Genomic DNA, 18010 nt, shown 5'->3' on the forward strand with positions numbered 1-18010 from the left:
CAAAGTAGTTAAAACGATTAATCAAAACTTAAAAAAAAAAAATCATAAGGAACTCTTAGTAAAAACAAGGAAACTGCCGCGAGTAAAGCGCGGGAAAATGCGAGGAACGGAGTCAGACTTGGTTTTATCTGATTGGTTGAGCAGGTGGCACGAGTTTTCTGGGCCAATCACATAGAGTAATGAGCAGCTCGAGCGAATTTAAGTAAACCAACCTCTACACACAAACATCAGAACGCATACTCTCCATACTGTTCTCTATACATATCTAAAGGTGCTGACAAGTAGAGTGTGTTGAACAATCACTGAAGTTACTTGGTAATCATTTCCTTTATTCTCATGACCTTAATGTTTGATTTAGGGGTGATATTGTTAGGAGAAATTAGATGATAGTCACCAGAGGCAGATCCAGGAATTTTTGGTTGGGGGGGTCCAAACTTTGGTTCAGAAAGGACTGTTGGACTCTTTGAGGCAAATTACTTCTCCCCAACCCCTTCCCACCAGTCGCGGTTGCACGTTATAATTCCTTGGCCGCTTACCGTTTATTTGGATTCATTAAAAAAATCAGCCAGTTAAAAGTGATATACGATCCTGTCTCAAAGTTGTAAGCGTAAGGTTTGATAGGGGGGGTCCGAACCCCCCAGGCCCACCCCCTGGATCCGCCACTGGTCACTATTAGATAATGAGAACACTCAAACTTGTCAGGAAGAAGTTGTAATCTTGCTTAACACTAAATTCTCGTAACTAACTAGAGGGGAGAATTAACAATCAGATCTTGGAAGTTTAAGGGTAATAGTGATCCCATATCGTTTTACATTTGAACAAAAATGAACCGAAGAGTTTTTCGTTCGCTAATGTTCGGTCCGCTTATTAAAGTGGGAAAATTCATTTGAATTTCAAATGATCATATTAAATTAATATTCATATTTACGGTCAGTCTTACACGTGAAAAAGGCTTAGAACCACAAGAAAGTTTAGCATCCTTTTTCGCTACTCTGGGATTATGAAGCACGCAATTCTTTCTTTATCATTTCACCTTTATATTTTTAATTAATTTGAAGTCGGTGTGTGTTCCCACGAGGTTGCCAGAATGAATTGGGAGACCAGAATTAGACGTCGACGTTCAGGATTGCTGTCCGGCATTTTGTAACGACTTTTCTCAAGGTAAGTAAATTACGTATAAATACGCATTTTATAGAGATAAAGTACTCATGTTTCTTTTTAAGGTGAAAGTAAAATTTCGAGGTTACGTTTGAAAAGGATCGAAGTAGCATGTTATACACGGTACAAAGCAAGACAAAACCTCAATGGCAGCCGCCATGACACTTCTTATTGAACCACGTGACCATTAAAGTAACGACGAGAAATTCGTATTATCATCTCTATTTTCCTTTAATTATTTTGTTTTATTTCTACACTTATTTTCATACTGTACACAGTTATTTATGCTTATGATATTTAAACATTAAATTGTTTGAAAAAAGGTGACTGTCAAAACGTTTTGACATAAAATCCTTTTTCTTAATAATAATAATAATAATAATAATACACTTTTTTTAGAGAGGGTTGCCCTATATTTTCCTGCATTTTTGATTGTTTCCTCTAAACAAGCCTTGAAATCTGGTTGGTCATTGTGTTTTAGTAAAGCTGTCTCCTTGGCCAGTAAAATGATCCGATTTGGAACATAAAATGGTGCGATTCGTGAATAAATCGCGCCTATGAGAGCCAATCAGATTGAAAGGATCACCAGTGATTTCAAAATGGGTGCAAGATACCCAAAAGCCAAGTTCAGCGTGCTTCAAACATTGATATTTCTCAGATTTTTTTATTTCTCCATGATTCTTCTTTAGTGTTCTGATGAGTTTAACTATCTGATAACTTTGTACAAGAGTTTTTCATTCAAGAGATTAATTTTTAGACTTAGTTCTCAAGGAAAAAAAAAACTAGGAAGCTTCAAAACCTATTTTTTCCAAATTTGTTCGTACTTTTCTTTGTTTTACATGTCTGATAAGTTTAATAACCTGATAAAATCCTATTAGAGGATTTATCTATAAAATCAGAACTATCTTCAGTGCTGGTGTTACTACCGTTAAGCGTGATGTCACGCAGCCATTAGCTAGATCCCGAGAGGCGTTGTGAGTTAAAAAAAATACATGATTTATAGTTGTAATTTCCTTTGTTTCCTTTTAGTTTTCGAAACCGTACAACGTTCGTTCAAGATTGTAAAGTCCATTTCATAATTACAAGTACGCGTGTTCGAGTTTGTATGAAGGTAGATCCTGGACAAAATGTTCGATTCGTCGTTTCGTTATGGTGTTTCGTCGTTTCGTTATGTCGAGTCGTTGTTTTCCGAGTTCGACTCGTCGAACTTTCAGTTCGTTTCGTCGTATTGTCAGTTCGATTCGTCGGCTGGCCTCTTCGACTCGTCGTTTTACGAGTCCGACTCGTCATCGACCACATCGGTTCGTCGTTTCGTCATTTCGTCATAGCGTTTCGTCGTTTCGTTATGTGGTTTCGTCGTTTCGTTATGTCGTTTCGTCGTTTCGTTATGTCGATTCGTCGTTCGTTATGTCGTTTCGTCGTTTCGACTTGTCTTCTCAACAGGAACTATAATTCAACCTAGATTACATGAATAATTTCTTGATTCCATACACTCTTACATGAATCATTAATATGGTATCTATAATTTGCTCTCTGCCGAAGGAAATGGATCCTTTAAACAGCGATTTACGCCACAGCATAGAATTCGCCATGGGTCGAGTGAATGATCGTTTTCATGAAAGTGACAATGGAATTGGATGCCTAGTAACACACCTTGACAGAGTCTTCTATATTCTAGCTCGTGCATCTTTGTTATTTAACATTCCTCCTCAGCTGTAGTGTTTGTTTCAAAGAGCTTGTTTGTTGTTCTTGGTGGCAGTGAAAACTCATTGTAAAGGCGGTTGTTTAAGTATACAGGATGCAGGGGTCGTCCCAGCATAGATTTTCCCAGAGAACTCCTGGAACAGTACCTTGAGAACAATTTTAGACATATTTAAATTCGAGATGATAGTTGATGGTAGTTTTTGCCGTTTGAACGAGTGGATGATAATGCATGATTCCGACGTTTTGAGCGTTAGCACTTCATCGTCCAGCGAATAGAATGGGGAGGTTACTTTTCATCATCTTCTTTTTTTCACGGTAGGAGAGAATCGACATTAGCACTCAATTCTAATTTTAGCAGTACATGTTACGTTTTAATTCAAGTAATTAAAAGATTTAGACCCTCAACTAAAGCACGGCTTTACTGAGGCTTTTATTATGTTACACTTCCATTACTAAAGCACTGTGCTAGGAATTGGGAAAAAACTAGAACTCCTTAATAAACATGTTTTACTAATAATCCTTGGTGAAAAAGTCGGTACATACGAGGTGCTTTTGGAAAGTCCAAACCTTGTCAACTTGAGAAAGAAAAGACTTTTTCTTATATTGATTTTAGTTCACAAGTCATTTCGAGCAGCCGCAGCTGCCTACGTAGCAACATTATTTACACCGAGAACCAACATTAATGGGCCTAGAGGTATAAACAGGTTGCAGTTACCATGTGTATAAATACTACATCTTATGGGAAAAACTCCTTCAAATTTCTTGCGCCCAAATTATGGAATTTGTTTTTTTATAAACAACTGCCTAGGCTTTACAAGCATATATACATCTGTTCTCTTTTTCTTTTTCTTCATTAATTGTACATATATTTTTCACTCTATTTGTTTCTCAGAGAAGTGCTTGTACACTATTCTTCAATCCAAGTTGAAATAAAGTTTTACTACTACTACTACTACTACAACTACTACTGCTACTACTACTACAAATGGAAATCTCTCATATGGTCTCCTTGGTTGGCATTAGGGGAGTTTCAAGCCAAATGGCACTCTGTTATGTTTTCAAACTTGATTAATTCATATAAGTAAAATCAAAGTATGTCTTTTTTTGCTTTTGAAGGTTTGCAAATGTTTCATGCCTTTCAGTGACTTGATGTCAAATTATGTCAACACTCTCATTACTCGACTGTGTCCAAGTTGAGTCAGCCAAGTCATTTAAGAATCAGTTCATGCTTTCAGCTGTGTATATACCACATTTCTTTGCTCTATGATGTTACAGTAACACATGAAATTTAACCAGATTTATGATCGAATATGAGCTTTCTGTGGGTTCTTAATTTAATTCTTTGAAAAGTAATCAGGTTTTTGAAAATGAACTGGCCACATGCTATTCACTGTCTCACCCCTTCTCCACCTGCTACTTTTTGGAGTGATTTCAACCTATAAAAAGAGCTAATTTATTTATTTATTTTATTTATTACAATTTAATGGCATAAATACACAAATGCTGGTATGATACAGTTAATTAACCAAAACCTTTTTTTTAAAAAAGCCATAGGAGAATCTGCAAAAGAGTCCCAGACCCCATGTAACAGCAGATCACCCAATTCAATACATATAGTACGAATGAGATACTATGTTATAATAAAGACAAATAAAATCATGATTTACCCACAACAAATTTCTTCACATTAAATTTAAAATTCCCAGTAAGATTTGTAGTGCGAATGTCAACAGGCAACATATTCCAAGAAACTACTATTCGATGGAAATAGGAATATTTAAGGGAATTAGCCCTTGCATATTTTTTTTTTAACGTCAGATGATCATAATGTTTCAAGGAACAATAACCTAAACTAGAGTAATAATCCACAAAAGGTGAAACATCAATGTCAACAAACCCTTTCAGTGCCTTAAAAAAGAAAGTTATGTCAATTAAAACTCTTCTCTGTCTTCCAAAGATAATAGATTTAGCTTCTCAAGACGAGCTGCATAGCTATCCTTAGTTTTCAGAATAAATTTAGTGGCGCGTCTCTGCACTCCTTCAAGCTTATCAGTGTTCTTACGCGAATATGGGGACCATATCTCAGAGTAGTATTCATGGTTAGACCTTACTAAGGAACAGAAAAGGGTTCCTTTGCACTCTGGGGTAAAAGTAAATGGGTCCACTTGTACTCTGTATCTTTAAAAATTAGTTTTTTTTTTTCAATCATTTTCAATTATTTTAGTCAAATTTGGTTTAATTTTTTCTAATTAATTTTAAAAAAGGGGAAAAAAGTTACCCTCGACCCTCAACAAGAAACCCTTGATCCTCCTACCCTCCACAAAAAGATAGACTCCCGCGATAATTACTCCAGGGTGCTCGCCCAAGTGACTCATTAACTTTTAGCTGAAAACACGTTTTTCTAAATAACTCGGACGCTTCTGCAGAATAAGTAGCTATTCTAAAGATCTATTTCCTTCGGCAGAGGGCAAATTATAGATGCCACATTAATGATTCATGTAAGAGTGTATGAAATAAAGTAACTCTTCATGTAATTTAAGTTGAATTATAGCTCCGGTTGAGTGGACAAGTCGAAACGACATAACGAAACGACGAAACGACATAACGAAACGACGAAACGCCATGACGAAACAACGAACCGATGTGGTCGATGACGAGTCGGACTCGTAAAACGACGAGTCGAAGAGGCCAGCCGACGAATCGAACTGACAATACGACGAAACGAACTGAAAGTTCGACGAGTCGAACTCGGAAAATAACGACTCGACATAACGAAACGACGAATCGAACATTTTGTCCAGGATCTACCTTCATAAGTTTGTGTTGTTGTACCGTTTTATGCGTGCACAGCTGGTTCATTGGAGCCTAATTGTCACGTCTTTGTTCCAGAAGCTATAAAATTCAGTGTTATGCTCTGGTATTTTCCTTTCTTCAACATTACAACTGTTGTACTATTTCAAGAATACCATGGAGGCCAGTTGTCAAATGTTTTAATTCTCAATGCTAAGAAAAATTATAAATTGTTCGCTAATTAACAAATGGTAAACACCACAGCGTACACTATTGAGTTATGGATGCACGCGGGAGGTTGCTAAGCACGAAAGAAGCGTAAGAGTCGCTCGAGGCGATAGCCGAGAGCGACTCTAGCTTCTTGAGTGCCTAGCAAACCTCCCAAGTGCATCCATAACTCAATAGTGTACGCTGTGGTGTTTACCATTTGTTTTATAACATAACATTGACACATTGTATCTAAATAGTTCTCTTTTATTTAACAAATCTTACGCGACCAGAAAAAACAAGCGCGCGCGGAAAAATAGTCTTTGCATTTGCTCACGTCAGCAGCGTACACCCATGGGCAAATGGGGGACGCTAAATTGACCAATCAGAGCGCGCGTTTTACTTTGGTTATGTTATAAAAAATATTGGTATTTCTTAATTTTTTAAAACTTTTTATAAGACCCCTAAACACTTAATGGTCTTATAACCCTTTCAATTTAAATTAGGAAAAAACTTTAAAGCTCAGACCTCTTGAAGTTGAGTACAAATTCGGTTTGCTCCACAAATTTTCACATTTCCTTCAATTCCAAAAAAAAAAAATTCTAAAAGAACTTTTCTTGAGTTCACGGTGATCAACTGATACAGGCTCATGTTACTAATTTGAAGAAAAATCCTTGAGCTTGATGTTATTGTAAATGCTTTAGCTCTTTCAAAAAAAAAGACAATTAAAAGGGCAAGTTCCAAAGATGTGTTTTTCTGAATTCATTTTCAAACCCCAGGAAGGTTTTTGACAAATGGAACCTTAGTGTCTATGATCATTGCCAAACCATTTGTTCCAGATCAATTCATGATATCAGTGCTGTGGGATATAAATTTAAACCTTGATAAAAATTATCTGAGCTTTTTGCTCTAATTTCCGCTGAAAAATAAACCACTCAACCTGAAAAAAGAAAAAGAAAATAAGGAAATAGAACTGTTGTAGGGAGTTTTTCTAAAAAATAAATACTCTTAACATTTCCTCTAGAGTTGATCATCGACTGACATGGGCCTTTGTTGCATAATTCAAGAAAAATATTGGTGCTTGATGTTATGTTTTTAAGCTCTTCAGTCCAAAGATACATATTTCTGAAATTGTTCTCAGAAATCATACCAAAAGAAAGGTTTTTCTTATTAAAGGAACATGGAGCCTAAGATGTACTTGTGGCAAACGACCTTCGTAAAACCATTTGATACAAATCCATTTATGGTATTATTTCAGTGCACAAATCATTTGATGTAGGATTTAATTTTGAATGTCGGTTTAATTTATTTTGAGCTTTTCTATCTTCTTTTCCGTCCCATATATTTTAAAAATCAAACTCTCGAAAAATGTCCATCCTGAAAAAGGGGACATCTTAAATATACTTTCATAACAAGCAGTTGAAAACGATTTGGTTTGTTGTAACTCTTGCACTTATTCATCAAAACTAAGACATTGTAAACTCTTCCCTTACTCCTTCATCTAAATTTCGGGAATCGGATATAATTTCTTCTTGCATTTCGTTTTAGTAGTATGACATCAAAGAAAGGTGGTTTTATCTTAAAAAAAAAAAAAAAAGTCAGCTAGTAAATCAAATAATTTTAACAAGTTTATCAAATAAGGGAATTCTTGATTGAGAATCGTTCAGATTTTCCCACTGCAAGGTCCGAAATCTTTGATAGAATACGCTTATAATGAAATTATAAATAATTATTAGCTCCAACAATTTGCAGCCTTTCGTGATAGAAAAACGTCTCTTGAGAATTCTCTCTTTTTATTAGTATTCAAATACTGCATCTATCATTTTTTTACGCATCACAATTTACATTTGTCCTAATTCGGCGCAAAATGAAGCTGTCGAAAATGGAGGAATTGTTTTTTAATTTTTTTACCTTGCTGCCGAGAATGTGACCAAGAGCACAATAGTCCATCGCTTTAAAGATGAATACAGACTCGGCAAACGAAAAAGAATATAATAAAAACTTGCAGAAACTGAAGGAATTACAGGCGGGAAGTAAAAATAATTGCTCAAAATAGCTTGATTAAGAATTGTTAGCGGGGAATTAAATGGCTCAATCCCGGCCTTACAAGGTCCTAGACAAGACATAGAAAAGTAGTGAAGTTTCTGTCGTCTACAGTTTTAAAGGATATTCATCGGTGATCGTGTTTGATTCACCCGTAATTCCAGGTAACATCCACTTCTTCTGTAGCAAGGATAGACAGATTGATACCAGTATAACACAGAAAAAGATATATAACGTTGGTTTATGATCTTTTACGTTTACTGATTTATGGGTTTTTTAATTTCTTGCAGATTGTCCAGTCAATATCTCTGATTCTTCACGCACGAATCAAATAAAGAAGACTAAGCAAGCATCCAGCCAAAAGCAGGATTTTTATTTGGGAGGTACATAACAGTTGTAGCGCAATTTCTCAAGCATCCAGCGAGTCATAGAATTAGATACATTTTCCATAAACTCGGACTTGAAGCCAAATGTCACAATTAATTTCACAATTTGAATGAAATTTTGAACAGTTTATGTAGCGGGGCAATTAAAAATTTAGAGTTTCCCGCCAAAAAAAAAACTTGCGGGCGCTTCAAAGACGCATACGCCAGCTGTTTTAAAAATCGCTTCTCTATAACATCTGTTTGAAATTGCTCAATTTTCCCGCCAAAAGACTTAGAAAAATACGGGCGCTCAGAATACGCGTGCGCCAATTTTTTTTTTCTTATTTTCAGGTGTAATATTTTTACTAATAAAAGCTACTTATTTACTTGTCAAGACTGTTCTTTGATCTTTTATTGTCTCACAAAGCAAGCCAACAAACAATTAAGTTTAATTTGACTCAAAGTGTCTTACGTAGTTAATTGAATTTCGACTAATTAATCAAAACGGTGTGTAAGAAAATGTACTCGTATATACTAAGACTTTTGGCGGGAAAATCTGGACCAATTTGCACAGAGTTTTTTCCCTGGCAACTTTTTCGCCAAAAATTTAAAGAGGTACTTTTGCTTTCCCGCCAAATTTATACGAATATTGCCTCGTACAAAAAAAGAACTGGGTGAAAATAGGAAATTTTCCCTTGTAATATAAAATTTCGGGTTGAACTTTCAATTTTATGCACGAGGAAAAATTTTTAACACAAAATATAGAGAAGCAACACGAAGAGGATAAAGCCTTTTCGATTAAACTTTTTGAAAAATACATCCCTTTTCACGTTTCCATGATTTGTTTTCCAATTTCAACTTTAACTCTCTCGGCTTCTAACTTTTCATGTTGCTTCCGAGAGAAATAAAACGATTTTTTGCTGCCAGCTACTGTTTGCAACACAGGACAAATAAAAATTAAAAGCGCAAAGAAACTTCGAAACTTTAAAATAACTTTCCTTAATTTTATCGGATTTTTTTGCGATAAAATGTTCACCTGGTTAGAATTTATCAAACCTAAATAATTGCTTCATTTCAAATGATGCTTTTAAAAGCAATTTGTCATTAGACTGACCATCAGGTCAAAGACACTACCAAGTTTTATCATGTTTTTTTCTTCTTGGTGAGACAATAACAATTCAATTGCTATCTCGATGTCTACCAAAAATTTCTGGAATGAATAATTTTTAGTCTTTTCTTCTAATGACTACCTTCTCTTATTCTGTTCTGTTGTCAGTTTGTTCGAAGACACGAGCAAGCAGTGAGTTTCTTTTACTGGCAAGAAAATAATTCAATCACTTGGCTCAATGTCTCCTGAAAGAACATTTTGTGAGAGAAATCTATTTGCGGTTTCTAAACAGTTCCTTGTGGAACCGATTCTTTTATTCCACTCTGTCGAGGTTTTGTCCAAAACAAGCAACAGAAGTGAGTTGTTTTTCTTAGCCTGACAATCACAATTCGATTGCTAGAAATAAATGTTAAATTTTCGTTGCGTGAAGAATTTTGAGTGTATATAATTTGCTGTTGAGCCATTCAACTAAAATATTTTCTTAAAGTCAAAAAAATTTGATACGCGTCTTTTCTGTCCTATGTTACAATAAATGCTGGCGCAAAATTTTTTTCCTCTCTTAGTTTATTACAAAGTTAGATAAACCACTGTGTCTGGTTCAAGAAAAAAATTAATAACCGAGTTTATTCTCCTTTAAAAACAAAGTTTTTCAAGAAAGCAAGACAGGCTGCGGAAAACAAAAATGTGACAAAAAAATCACGACGACATAATTTGCGATTTTTGTTTGTCATCGTTGTGTATTTTTGTCAGCTCCCATTCCAATAGGTCATGAATTCTGACTTTCGTCAAGATGATAAATTGCAAGTTGAAGATATTTCCAGCCTCTCAATTCTTTCCGTATTAAAAATTTTTCTTACACATTCCTTTGGTTCACTCTTTTGATTTGCTGACTTTTGTGATAGCAGCTGATATGCACAACCTGCCGAAGTTTTATAAAAATCGTTGCATTTTGATTTTTTTCTGAACCAGACACTATGGTTTCTAATCAACTATAACGGACAAGAGAACAATGGCAAAAAGTAAAAATTTCTTGTTGCCGGCGATTTACGATTCGAAAATCTGACTGATTTCATCTAAAAGCGAACTGAAACGTTTTCGGTCAGTGACTAATCAGTTAGAGTCGATATTGACCCGTCTGTGAAGGTGGATCTTACTGTCTTGAAACCCTCGATGTTATGTCGTACGTAGGTCTACAAGTGAAGTCGACGGTTTTCATTGATGACGTATGTTGATGCAAGATTATTTTATGCTGATCAATCAGGTTTTTAGAAGTCAGTCATTGAAGGTTTTTGTTAGATCAGCGTTTCATACGGAAATGTATGGCCAGTCGATCATGTTCAGTTCTGTGACCAGCTTTCCAAAGTCCGTAGGCTAAGAAGATGAGCGAAGCTCATCATTACGGCATCACGCGAAGAGTTTTCTGTCTGTGCAATGCCAAGTCTGGTTTGAGAAATGTGATTGGTCCGTTTTGCCTATGCGTCATTGGCTGTAATACTCCAGCATCGTTTGTCAGGTCAGTTTGATAAGTTGGCAGAATTATATATGTCGCTGGGTTCTGTTTAATCGTATAGTCAATGAAATGTTTCGCTACGTTGTTCGTTATAAGCCGATAGTTGTTAACATGGTGGCAAGCAGACATCAAAAAGTCTAGTTTCATATCACGTAACAGTGTCACTAATGTCATTACGTAATTATTAACGCATTGCGAGTATTATGGGATAGGCCCATGTACAAGAGTCCCTCGTGAATGATATTGTCACCAAAATAGAAGTCAAGATTCTGTTCGTTTCAGTTGTTTCCTTAATTTGGTGAGAATTTCCTTCACGTATTTTGTCAGCGCTCCTTAAGTTTTGGGTAATTATTTTGCTAGAAAGCTTAACCGTCGGCATCTCAAAACAAGCCAATAGGAATCAAATGCAAAAAGCCACTGTTCTCTTTTCGGTTATACATTATCTACTTAATGGCCAGAGCAAATCGAAGTAATTAAGGCGGCACGGTCAACTGCGACCGATGCATCAGTCCTATGTGCTTAAAGATTTCCTTTGTGGTCAAAAGAACCCAAACGGAAAATCGACATTTTCGTCATCTATCTTCTCCACTAACACCGTGAGTATACTTGTAACAAAGTGACTTCTCCAGTCAATGCAAACATATTTTTCTACTCGAGGTTTTTTAGGTCGTAACCTATTGATCCTTCTCTCACATGAAAGGAAAACTCCATGAAAAGTGTTCTATTGTCTTAATTGACCAGTATTTCCACCTTAATTACACCCTTTGCGGCCATAATATGCAGTAATGATAGCTACGTAAATTGAATGGCGACTTGAGGTACTGAATTGCTTTGCATTTATAAATTCCATACCAAACAACTCGGTCCAAATAATATCACAAGCTCGTTGTTGTTTTTCATTTAGTAATTACCATCCGAAACATACCAAAAATAATTTATCTAAATGCTTCGCATCTTGTACTTTAGACCAAACAAACGAGGTCATAGATTAAAATCTAAACCTTGTCTTTTCTTTCGTCTGAAGAACGACAAATTCAGTATTTTTAGCGTGAATTGTTTGATTTATAATCGCTGAGAATGCATGTTGATCTGCAAAACAATAAGTACCTCGTAAAACTATTTCCTCTATCCTGTCCACAAACTGAGGTATTTTTTTTGGCAATGCGGATAATTCACAAGTGTGACCCGATACAATAAAGAGTGAACTTCTTGGAAAATTTTCGACATTTGTTCAGTCACCGTTTTACAAAAAAAAATTGAATAATGTAAAGTTCTTATCTTTGTCGAATCTTCTGGTAATTCCAGTAGTTCCAGCTGTCCTTTTGATTGGACATTTCTCCATCTTTGTCCTCTTCAAGAAGTTTTCCGGCCTAAAACACGAATATAACATTTCGCCGATGAGTAAGAGTCTAACTTTGGGTAAACCAACTTGTGATTTACTTATTCTGTAATTAACTAAGTTTACAAGGCAAGAGTACTATATAGCCCCATACATTAATTATGCATTCAGACTAGTAGACTTTGTTTTTAAAGTTTTGTCGTGAAAGACAAAAAAGTGGAATGCATAATTAATGTATGGGGTTATATGGTACTCTTTCCAGTTTTCAATACATATGCGAGTAAAGCAAGTTTGTACAAGTTATTTTGTCATTTTTTTTGCCACAATGCAAAATTCTACAAGTGAAGTGAAGAAACTTTTGAAAAACTCTTCAAAATTCTTTAATGAAGTCCCCAAAGCCATAAGAAAAGAATTAAGGTATGCACGTGGCCGTGTCAAAGATCAAGAACTAAGTTTTCCTTTCTAGTTTTTAATTTTCCATATTTTCAGTTAAAGTCAGTCGCTAAAAATTCTGTGGCTGAAGTACATAAATAAAATTTTTCTGGATTTCGAATCGAGTCGAGTTTTAGCGACCTACATCCGAACACGACAACTCGCGCAACATAGCTACTCGCAAAGGCAAAATTCTGAGGCTAAACTCTCCTATTTTCCCATAAAAGTTCAGTATTTACCTTTGTTAAAGTAGAGAAAACACTTCCTTTCCTTTCGTTAACGTTTCTTCGTATTACTTCCAAGTTCGTTCTTCTTCAAAACTTCATCATGTTCGTCTAGCTTACGTCTTCACGCTTCGAGGACTGGTTTGTTTTGCTGTTAATTCTACAGTTTTTCATGAATATGGATCAGAAAAAAAAAAAGCCAAGCAATCACTAATGATTACATCATTGATGTTGGCGTTAGCACGATTTGAGGCACATTTTTAAGTAGCTAGCCAATCAGAAAAAAGCAACGCAGATAGTGATTTGCATATTGAAAAGCCTCCAAAAACGTACCGTAGCTTCAGTTTTGTCATGATCGTAATATAAATATTACAAGTGAAAAAAGTTGCAAAGTATTATTGCAAAGTATTAATGAATAAAAAGGCTTCAAAGGTAATGTTAATAGAAGGATTTTTTTTTCCTCTTATCGCTATACTTGAAAAGTTGCTCTTAAAATGAGTTGGGTGTGAAAAGAAAGGGGTAAAGCTAGGAGATAAATCAAAACAAGAACGGGAAAATTTTTTACAAGAAAGAGGCCCTCTGCCCTTATGAAGAGAGAAAACATCTAACCCAAATTTTTTTGTCGAACTCTTTCCTTTCCGGAATAAAAGGATAACTTATTGAAATGAAAAGGTATAGAAAAAAAAATTTCATGCGTTGCAGGCCTATATATTTTCTGAAATCGGCTGAGAAATTTTCACCATAATTTTCGCTCTCTTCATAGCACATTGCTCTCTGTTCCCAGTTTCACAATAAAGCAGATTTGGTTGAAAATAGGGAAGAACGAAGGGATGGATTTTTGCGACATTTTTAAACAATACTCTCTCTCACTGACCCTTTGACCCTTAAAGAGTGACTAGCATCTAATTTCTCTTTACAATATTACACCTGAATTACACATTAGGTCATTCACGAGAATAGAGGAAATGATCACCAACTAAAGAAGCTCTTGATTGTTCAATACTTTCTCAATGTCAGCACCTTTATAATGTAGAATCAAAGAAAAGAAGAGAGAAGGAAAAAGGAAAATGATAGGAGAACTCAGCTATGGCTCAGAATTGCATCGAGGCCGAACGTACGGTGAGCAAAACTGTTATTTCTCAGACCACTTAGCAACAAGCTGAGAGAGAAGGGAAATTTTATATCTTAATTGTTTGAGTGGTTAGGTCATACAGTTTATATCTACATTGTTTTGTCAAATTAATTCATTCAATATAAACTTGTCAAATTCATCCTCCTGTGGATCAATCAATTCTCGCTCAATGTCCACCAAAGCAAACACATAAAACTTCAATCTGCTAGAAACCGTCATGAAGGTACAAATCAATCTAATCTAAGGCACACATGAGTCACAAATTACTTTTCCGTCAATTCTCACTGTAATTCAGTACATTTTGCCATTTGCGAAAAAAAAAACAATTGCCTATTTACATGAACCTGTGTTACAGTGACAACTGCTTGTCTTAAAATACAACTTGGGTAATCATCGTTTCATTTTCCGTTTTGTGCATTTGGTTTTCGGTTTTCATCCAAAAAACTAACGGGTTTTTGGATTTAGTATTCGATGTGGTATTTGGTTTTTCCTTTTTGGGTGGGGTTCCCGTTTCTCTTCGATCTGGGCCCAGTTGTATAAAGAACGGATAACGCTATCCAACAGATAAATCGCTATCCACAGGATAAGTAATTGCAAAACGTAATGCACTATCTACCGGATAGGGATTTATACACTAAATAGGGTTATCCAACCTTCGAACAGCCGGGGCCTGGGCGCCAATAATGCGCCGTCTCTGATTCCGCGAAACCTCTGTAAGCTCCATTTGACACCACTGTATCGGATCTATTAGGGGATTGATAACTGGGATGTGAAAATTAATTAGTTTAGACGGTTTTGCATGCGGTTTTCGGTTTTGATCGAATTTTTTACGGTTTTGGATGATTTTTCAACGGTTTTGCGGTTTCCAATAGACCCCTGCCATTAAATGCCCCCCCTTCCTTCAAAATCGCTAAAATACGCTGTCATGTCTTCGGCCATAGAGATGAAAAATACCACATTCCAGGTAAAAGTCTGTTCATTTTGATGATAATTGAGAATATCCATCCCTGTTTGTTTCGATAACATGAAGCTTCTAGAAGTTCCATACATTTCCTTTACGTCAAACAGTCAAACCGTTTGGGTGGGTTTCCTGTGACTTCATCTTTAACCCGTTTGGCTGGGTTTTCTGTGACTTCAGCATAAAGCGACTGAGGTAATGTTGGTCCATTCCAGGTTACCCCGGCAATTCTCAACCCTTAAACCCTGAGAGTGATTGGCATCCAATTTCTCCTTATATTACCACCCCTGAATCAAACATTAAGGTCAGGAGAATAAAGTAAATCATCATCAACTACAAGCACTTGATTGTTAAACAAATTCTCTTTATCAGCACCTTGGGAGATGTATTGATAACAGTATGGAGAATATGCATATTCCTGCTTTACTGTGCTGGTAGCTGTTTTTTTTTTCATTTATACTGAGATAGCACTGGTCCAGAGTGCACAGTATTTCTGTTCTTGAAAAATAGACACAAAGGTTTTTTTAAGTACATTCTCAAACAGTTCCAAAACTGTATACAAACTGTGGCCCCCTCTTTAAGAATTGATGCATAAAATTTCCTCAAGTGACTAGAGTGTGTCCAAGTAGTATGTCCTTAAATTGGTTAAGACATAAAGTTCCCAAAGCGTTCCCTATTGATCTGCTAACACTGTGGTTTGCCTATAGAGTTTTTTCACATATTAATTCCTGATGGAGTGCTTTTGAGCTCTAACTGAAAGAAGGTTAAAATTACAAAATGAAATGGAAACAATAAATACTGCTTTTATTGCCAATTATTCACTTGAAACAAGCAAACATAGCATTTTCTTTTAAAGAAATGTATATTCCTTGATCAAATGGAAAAATCCAGTGCTATGTATAACATGAAACTGAATCCAATTTTGTTTACAATACTAAGTGAGAACGCAGTTTTTATCAAGCTTGATTTTTTAACCTTCCAACACATGTAGCATCTGTGGAGCAGTTTTCAATTGAGTGTCAAAAGTTTTGTGATTGGTCCAGAAAACTTACACCACTTTCCCAACCAATCAGATCCAGAATTAAATCAAAATGTGACTTTTTACCTGCCTGGTTCCGTGCCCCAAGAGGTTTACTTGCTTTCTTTTGCTTTGACTTCTGATTGGCTCCTTCTATTATCATCCTTTATTCTGATTGGCTCCTCACGATCTTTTCCTATGTTCTTATTGGCTGTACTACTTACCATGACTTTGGTTTTGATTCAACAAAACTCAACTGACAAGAATTTTAACTTGTATGGCCGATTACATATTTGATTTGCCCTTTCCTAATCGTTCCAAAATTTTCATGGCAATTTTTGCGAAAGTCACATAAATCAAAAGAAATTAATTTAGAGTTGTTATAAATGAATATTTTCTTGGTTGCAATGACAGGAAAACATTGTGATGAAAAAGAACTATTTGTGTCTTTTTGATAACTAAGTATTGAAAGAATACTAATGAAAAGGAAACTTTCACAATGTCAAGAGCATCATGAAGTGATATTCTAAAATCCTCCCCTCTAGCTGCTACACATTTCTTGTAAGAACTTTGTGTCAGATTAAGATTACAACATCCACTTGATAATTTTGAGTATTCTCATTACCTTTTCACTAGATAATGTATGAATATTTTAGGGAGAAGTTACACGTCAATCACTTCTGGAAGTTCAAGGGTAAAGGCAATTAAAATATTAGCGGGGCTCCCACACGCACTTCAAGCATGTGGGGCAGAGTCCCATACCCATGGAATATGGTCAACCTCTTTTGGTTTGGTTGTCACGTGACTAACTGAGCGTACATACATACCTGCATTCAGATTGCACAGGTAGGGTAGAGGAGACTATCAAAACGAAGGGAGGGGTGTTTCAGGCAAGTCTTGGCAAATGCACATCTTTTATGTTATCATTAATATTACGAACTTGGGAACTCCACTTTTAGGCTTGGCTAAATCTATATATTAAACATTTCTTTCTCATAATTTAGAACATTAACCCTTGACACCCTATTATGAGAGTCCATATTCTCCATATTGTTCTCTATACATTTCCTTCAATACTGACAAGGAGAATTTGTTTAACAATCAAAGCTTCTCAGTTTGGCAATCATTTCCCATATTCTCATGAGCTTAATGAATGATTCAGCAGTATGACTATGAGGAGAAAGTAGAAGCTGATCATTGAGGGTTTAAAGGGTTAAATATGACTGTTATCAATAAAGATTTGGAAATGCAAAGACTGGCAAAAACCAACGATAAAAACCGACGTTTCGGTGTCATCATGACGCCATTGTCAAGGAGAAATAAAAAATTACAAAGTTTGTGGCAAGGTGTAACACTAAATTAGCATAAATATGTTAGGAGCTAATTAAACAAATACTTTTGCGCGAATTGAATCGCTTTGCACGTTCAGAGTGGGTTTTAGGTCTCTGATGAAAAGCATTTCGTTCACCAAACAATCGAACTTGTTACTACACTTTTTCAGAATGCTAAAACGTTTCAGTAGGTCTTTCGGGACTTCGCTGTGCCGTTCGTGGTAGTATTTATATATTGGAGATGCCTTTCGTTTATGTCCATCCACGCGTGTGTGTAAGTGTCCGCGTGTATAGCCCACATAACCCGCATCACACAGGTCACATTGAAATTGATAAACGACGCGTTGTTGGTTCACGATCTGTGGCTTGATTTCTCGTACTTTAAGATCTTGGCCAACTTTGCGGCTAACAAATACTGGCTGGACAGTTGTCTGCACCTTCATGCTAAGATCCTTGAGCTCTCTCTTAACATAATTTGCTGATTCCTGATCTTTGAAAGGTATGACCACACGAACAATGGATATTGGTTCTTTGGGCGTCTGTGTGGGCTGCTTACCAACAATTCTTGATTGTAAGAAGGTGTTAATGGTAGAATTTACCAGGCGTTCCGGGTATTTAAGCAGTGCGAAAACTTTCTTTAGGCGATCACACTCATCAGAGAAATGGGCCCAGGAGGTGGGGCATTGAGGCT

At 36.0% G+C, this 18010-nt stretch overlaps 1 long non-coding RNA gene across 1 annotated transcript; it reads right to left on the reverse strand.

Annotated features, from left to right (window-relative positions):
• Nucleotides 1–8254: 8254 nt before the first annotated feature.
• LOC111333497 (uncharacterized) lies at nt 8255–17989 on the reverse strand. The gene is made up of 2 exons (XR_015993675.1): nt 12896–17989; nt 8255–12255 (listed from the first exon to the last, which is right to left on the reverse strand). It is a non-coding gene; the product is annotated as an uncharacterized LOC111333497 (long non-coding RNA).
• Between the last annotated feature and the right edge of the window lie 21 nt (nt 17990–18010).

Source organism: Stylophora pistillata, chromosome 12 (genome assembly GCF_964205215.1).
Source record: "Stylophora pistillata chromosome 12, jaStyPist1.2, whole genome shotgun sequence".
Taxonomy (NCBI): domain Eukaryota; kingdom Metazoa; phylum Cnidaria; class Anthozoa; order Scleractinia; family Pocilloporidae; genus Stylophora; species Stylophora pistillata.